This window comes from Lygodium microphyllum, chromosome 13, assembly GCF_053477565.2.
Source record: "Lygodium microphyllum isolate KBCC chromosome 13, Lygodium_microphyllum_v1.1.10, whole genome shotgun sequence".
NCBI lineage: Eukaryota > Viridiplantae > Streptophyta > Polypodiopsida > Schizaeales > Lygodiaceae > Lygodium > Lygodium microphyllum.
In genome coordinates this window covers 58,915,943-58,923,384 of record NC_141147.1, presented here as the reverse complement: position 1 = coordinate 58,923,384, position 7,442 = coordinate 58,915,943, and the positions used below count along the sequence as shown (strand labels likewise).

The 7,442-nt window shown below is 36.5% G+C and overlaps 1 pseudogene; it reads right to left on the bottom strand.

The window, feature by feature from the left end:
- Positions 1 to 3,651: 3,651 nt before the first annotated feature.
- On the bottom strand, positions 3,652 to 7,083 carry LOC148026669 (eukaryotic translation initiation factor 3 subunit B-like; annotated as a pseudogene).
- Between the last annotated feature and the right edge of the window lie 359 nt (positions 7,084 to 7,442).

Here is a 7,442-nt window from a genome sequence, read left to right as displayed (position 1 = left end):
ATAGAGAAGGAGAGCAGCAAAAATATACCTCCAAAGGTTATTATCACATACAGGGGAGTGGCTCTCATGGTGCCATCCTCTTTTGAAGAGCCTCATCTCAACAAACTCAAGTTTGCCTCCTTGATGAACATTGAAACAAATGGCTCACAATACTTACTTCTATTTGATGTATTGCAATATTTGGGAATGAAGAAAGAAGAATTTTTGTTGGTTGTTGTCAAGGATTCAAAGGATAAGGACCTGATTGATTATGATTATGTGGATGAGCATTTGACAATGGCAAATGATGAAAAATATAATGGCATAAGCTTTGGTATAGTAAGTGTTATCGTTGTAGTACATGAGCAGAATGCCATGGCTAAAGTAGATTATCACTCTTGCCCAACCATGTTGCCAACTTTGTTGAAGAAGATTTCAAATGCATCAGATCTAGTCAAATGTATTGGAAGCATCTTATCTAGATGGAAGTCTCTAAAATATTTTATGAGCAGTACAACGAAGTGGCACGAGAGTTGTACATCTAAGAATGCCTCCTTACTAATAAAATTATTTGATAATGTATATGTGGCATTTTTAAAATCCAAGATCTCCAAAGTTGGAAGAAGAATGCCATTTTTGCTGCTAAATGGACTCTCTCCACCAAGCTCAAGTATGAAGACAAGAAAATATCAATGTAGTCTCCAGCAACTTCATGATAGACTTGTGTTCCAACCATGCTCTACTCTTTTCTATGTTTTCCATTATTTGCTAGCTCTCCAAACATCATTGAACTTGCCTGCTGCATATCCTCTGTGCTACATCCCAATTTTGACAAACATCTCCTTTGATATCTATTTCCTTAAGCATATGTTTATCAACAAAAAAAAATCATAAATAATGGTAACCTGATTCAAAGTAACCTAGACATCCCCTAGAGCCAATTGACACTTTGGTTTGTCGAGAATATTGACTAGCTTTTTTCCATTGTGTATAAAATATTGATCTTGCATGCCCGAAACCTCTCCACTTAATAATTTTCCTGAAAGAGGCTATCCATCCCATTTGATCTCATATTGATTGCCATGCTTATTGACATAATCAGCTAACATTGATTTTCTTCATCGACTATCTCCATCTGATGCATGTCCAATAATAGTGCCTACTTTTGATTTGAGCTTCTCATCCCACAATGTCAAAATTTCAACCCACTATCTATGAACAAAACTTGCATCAAATCAATTACAAGTACAATGAGCAGCCACAACAATGCATGGACGTGCTTCATGAAGTGGATTTGCGACAAATACTCTTGCATAACTACCAATGATATGACTCTCAAATGCATCAACAATGATATCATAACCAGCTTTTCCTTCTCTAACTTTAATCATGTGTGATGTCCCGCATTCATGGTCTGAAGACTTGTATCTATCAAATCCAACAAGAGTATCATCTTTGGGATTCCACCTATGATGAAAATAGTAAAGGTTATAAAATCTTAAAAATTTATTGATAATATTTTTTGCAAGTCAAAAGAACAAATATTTCAATATGTTTACCTTATAGGCGTCTTTATATAGCAGTCTCATCTTCCACCAAGACAAAGGGAATGTTTCCTATAATGCCATGTTTTTCTTTTGCCTTTTGATATATTTCAGCAATAGCATCAAAGATATATCCATGTATCCCGAGGATAAAGTGGATGACTTGTCAATGGCCTCTCCTTGTCATTGAGAGTGAAGGGCCATTTAGGTTAGCAGTGAGGAAAGCATGCAACCTTGGTCCACCTCACATCTTTGCAACCTCAAACAAAGCTTTTGTATTTGTACTATATTGTTGATGTTCCTTTGACTGTACCATTTTTGTAGCTATATCTTGTAAAAAGTCCCATAAAGCAGGCTTTCAAGCAAAATTTCCCAGTCTATGAGCTTCTACTATATTGTTACAAAATCTCTTGACATCTTTTCAATTTAGAGACTCGATGTTGGCTTCATGTAAACTCCTTATTTTCAATGAAAGAACTACAAGCCGAGACTTACTCATCCAGAACTTGAGAAAAAGTTCTCTTACATGTCGTTTGGCAACACGTGTTGTTTGCCTAAGCTCTTGTCTAGTGAGGTAGTCCAATCTCCTACCAAATCATGTTCCCCTATTTCCTCTCTTCTCTTATAATAGCTTCTCCCTATATATTCTCATTCTAAAGTCATTAAGCTTGGATATACTTTTGCAATGACTACAAGAGGTCTTTGAATGGTTGCCCATTGGTTGAAACATGTTTGATAAGGAAAAACCCACAACCTCTATAAACCAAGTGATTTCACTAAAATCCTACCCAATTAGGACTACCAAGAATATGCCTTTGCACTTAAATTTAGTATTTTAAAAGTTGCATATTTCTCCAAGGAATGACTAGTACCAATAGTCTAATTGAAAGGGTAAGAGTTTTGGAGATGCCCTTATTTGAAAACAATCAAAGCAAGGAATCAAAAAAAGCTCTTGCCATAAACAATGTGCCTATGGAGTTTTTCTAATCCTATTGGGATACATGATCCATAGAGCTCACTATTTTTTGCAAGATGGTTGTAGATCTATTCTCTATGCCTCAATATGCATTTGTCCAAATGGATATGTGCAAAAATCATCCCCTTTTAAGGTATCAATATGGCAAGAATAACGCTTAGCCCCATTCTTATTTTCTATTGTCACAAATCCATCTTCTTTGAAACATAAATAAATTTACTAATTGATCCCTTTCAATTCAACATGTTTGCCACAAAAATGCTAGCGTTAATAAGTAAAAGAAGTTTATAGAGATATGAGGATAGTATAGACTATCTAGTTTGATTACATGACTACTACTTTGAGCTTTATAGCTCAATGGTTGGCATAGCCAAGACTCAAGTCCTCAAGTTGCATTTTGGGGAAGACTAATATCATCCTTGTGAATGAAAAACAAAAGGCAGTCTCTGCAAGTTAGCTAAATAGTATGCTCACTTGAAATAGGTAGTATTGAGTGAAAGGTTTCAAGTGATTCTTGGAAAAATCAAGGCCCAAATAGCAAAATAGAAAGGATGCATCTCTGCATTGATGGAAAAGTGGGTAATTATCTAGTAATAAGTAATTTTGGCTACTTTTGGTAGTGACTATAAATATCAAGAGTAGTAATAGTACTCAAATTACCTAGGCCACCCAATTTTAGGCTACAAATACTGAATATTAAGTCAATCCTTGTTAGACAACTAACATTGTATGACAATATAGAATCCCCATTTATTAGATCTTCAATTCTTTCTTCCTTACTCCTCTAATACTACATATTATGCTTATGCAATGTGTAGTTAGATTTGCTCGGATAGGTGAATCAAGGCAAGGAGTAGCAAGCTGTTGCTTTAACTTGAATTATGATTTTGCTAATACCGATATTAAAACACTAGGCACCAAGTGCATGCATGAATTTTTGTTTTGACTGAGAAGTAAGATTTTAACATGCCCTGGACAAGAATCATGGACTTTGTGGAGGAACCCTATGTTGGGTAAAGGATCAAAAAACAAATAATACAAATTCTACCCCCCACCCCTTCAAACATTCAACTTGACTGAAGTAGTAACAGACCTCATTTTGGAGGAAATTTATCGACAAAGAAGAGCATTTGTTGATGAAATCTACCCTGCTCAATCTAGTTGTTCAAAACCAAAGGGGACTATTTCTTCATCAATGTTCAAGATATCTTCAACTTCCACCTCCTCAACTTCATGTTCCTCCTCCTCATCACTAGCCACGCCATCACATAGCTCCATCCACAGAGGTTTTTCTTCCTCGTGAAGATACTCCCATTCAGCCACCCAAGCCCTCCATTCATCTTCTATCTTCCTTCTATGCTCAAGATCTGCTACACTTATCGCAAATGAGGCATCAACATCATCAATTTCATACTTTTTGTTGTATTTTTTTAGAATTTTAGCTATCTCTTCCTCTTTCTCAGCACTAAGTATGATGAAGGGCAAGGACGCCATAAGAACTGCATGCAAGAATGAGCCACACTTAAAACTAAATAGCAATTTATGTCAACTCTAATTTTCATTGCATATAACTATTACTTCCAAACACTAGCTTCCAAACACTTAAAACTCCATAACAATTCATCTCAACTCCAATTTTCACTGCATATATCTTTTAATTATAAACATTAGCTTATGTTAGATGAAAACACGTAATCGAGTACTCCAAGCATAAGTTAGCGGTGGGTACAAATTCAACCCATAGTGCTCTAGCAACACTTAAAACTTCATAGAAATTCAGGTCAACTCCAATTTGTACTTCACATATATGTTAAATCCAAACACCAACTTCTACTAAATGGAAACACATAATGTACTCCTTCAAGGCATAAGTCAGCTGGATAAACTCAACCCATTCTCCTTACCTAGAAAAACCTATCCATAGGAAGTCGATAAAGCAAATTGCCACTAAAAGACTTGATATTGAAATCATCAACATTGTAGAACTATAACTACCCATTGTACACCTTCAGTCCAACATCCAAAATGATAAATCACCCAATTGGAGACCAATAAAGGGCATTTTCTTGCTTACCCTTCAAAGTTGTCAACATTGTTACTCGCCCCACATTGTTTGGACTTTTCATAGAGTATAATGTAACATTTGGCCTAGGTGCATCTCCGTGAATAATGGCAAATCTATGACCTTTAGGCTCCCATGCAAATGCAATAATTTTGTCATTTTTGTTTTCCAATTCCAAAACTAGAGAATTGGAATGTCTCTCTCCTACATTTTGAATAGCTCAAATCTAGTGTACATACTCTTTTTTGTTTTTGTGTACCTATCTACTTTCACAGCCAAATAATCCCCATTACTTTGCCATTAAATTTTGCAATCATTAACACATGAAAAAGTTCTTTTGTCTGAGATCCTCCCTACTACGGATTTGCACTAGACTTACCTCTCAAATTATGCAAGAGCCAATTAAAGTAGCAAGTCCAATCGAGACATTGCAAAACTATGCTATCATCAATGATAAAGATAAAGGGGACACCCCGCTCAACACAATAGCAATGAGCTAGAAGAAAAAAATGGTACATAACACAAAAAACTACCATTCATAATAGGAATGGCACAACAACAATTACGACTTCTAGAAACAATGCATCTTATGAAAGTTTAGCATAAGACCAAATGCGCTCAGTCTAGCAGATTGATTTCCTCCATTTCCTTCAGGAACAAATAAAGCTAGGATAGAGTTTATGGGGGACCAACTAAAGTCCATGACATTGTCTACTCTCAAAGATTTCTTATCAAGAAGACCCATGGCCTCAGTCTCGTACACACTAATTGCATTCTTGCCTATGCGAGAAAAATACTCATCATCTCTGTCTCCTGCCCATCTACAATAGAAAGAAAGCCTCCATTAATCTCAGTTAACTTAAAATGATAACAGAGAAACATAGAATAAGCAAAGAATAACTATACTTGAATATTGGCCAAGAGACACCTACCACACCCCCTATTCCACCAGTTGCAAAATCATCTGCACTTCTCTTAAATTCTCTAAGCACTTTCCTAGTACTCACATCATAAATATTAAGTGTCACCCTCTAGATAAACATATCTAGACATCAGTACACACATGCATGCAATTTTCCAAAGAACAAGTAAAAGTAATCAATAACCTTAGTATCTTTGGGGTTGCTTGGTTCATGACTACTATATGTCATGATATATTTCTCTCTTGGAGAGAAGTTAGTCAACCTAACTTGAAAGAGTAGATCACAGAATTGATACAAGAGCCAGCATTCATATTCAACAACATTCCCAACTTACAAACCATAAACTAGAGAAGATGAGCCATACTTGAGGATGAATGTATCACATTATTCAGTTAAAGGTCTGGGCACCACCCCATATAACTGCACCTTGTCTATGAATTATGGCAAGATAAGACCCAAGGGGAGACCATTGCACAAAGCTCTCTGTCCAAAACTGTTGCAAAAGCTAGTTGTCAATATACAACATGTTCTTTTGCTACAACTATCTAAACTGCAAAAAATTCAACTTACACAATGGTGGTAAACAAGGATGGGTTTCCCTAATTTGGTGTCATTCCAACAAACTTCAGTCTCTGATCCAAACAAAACAACAAAACAACAAAACAACAAACTCAGCCCATTTGGGGGTTGATCATATGTTTCAGTCTCTGATCCGTTAGCCAAGTTAAATTTTTTTTCTGAATACACGTAAATCAGGATGAGATCATACCTGAGCAATCTAGAATGGTACATATGCACATGCAAGAGTAGCTACATGCATACCTCAAGAGTATAAGATTTGGCTTCTAGTGGTGCCCATTCATCTGACACTTTCATATACTTGTCAAATTCATCAAACATGTTGACTGCAAAGACATGGGACTTATCCAATTTGTAGCCATTAGTTTGTTCTCTAGCTGTTTGAGCCTCCTGAAAGCATGAAAATTGTATAAATTATAAGTTCAAAGACCAAATGTATGGACTTCTATGTATACCACACAAACATAAATCAAACAACAATCCACAAATTGGCATTCACATTTGAGAGTCTAGCTAGACTTGAGGCGTTGTGTAGTCTATAAAAGCATAGCCTTTAGTCTTTTCAGTTTCTTCATCCTTAGGCATCCAAAGGCCATGCTCTCTAATAACTCCAATTTGATCAAAAATCTTCCGAACCACACCCTCAAGCTTCTCATACTTTTTTGGAGCAACTACTGGCAAATTATCAACAACAATCACATTCCCAAATCCAAACTCAAATTTGTTAATCTCATGTTCTTCTTCATCATCATCACTGCACCAAGGAACAAAATTACTTGAGTGTAAGGGGGTGTATAAATATTCAATAGAAGCATATGATCAACCCCCAAATGGGCTGAGTTTGGTGTTAGTGGGCTGTAATTGTGGTCTGCCAATTCAAATCCAATGATCGTGAGTCAAAATATTAAAGTCAGCTCTCTTGTCAATCAATGCATCACATGTATGTGTTTACTGGGCAGTGACAGTCATGTGTAGGTAGGCAGGAGCTACAACTTCCTCATCTTCATCTTCAATTTCCATGATAGTGGCCACTCATACCTTGATAGGGGATTCTAGCAATGGAGTCGTGTAGTGGATGTGTGGGAGGGTAGTACTTCTTTATGTAGCTACCGTTGAAGAAGCCTATGCCCTCACCCTTTAGGGTTTCGAGTTCTACATTACCGGTTTGACAGATGGTGCAAACTTTGAAAGGTCCTAGCCCCCAAAACTTCATTTTATTTTTATGGCCTTTGATTGAGTACAACAGTACTAAGTCACCCTGTTCAAAATCTCGTTGCTTGACGAGCTTGTCAAATCAACTCTTGTGTTATGCCTTCTTGCAAATCAACACATGTGTGGCAAGAAGTCGAGTTTCTGATAAGCGTTTTAGCTCAATTAGG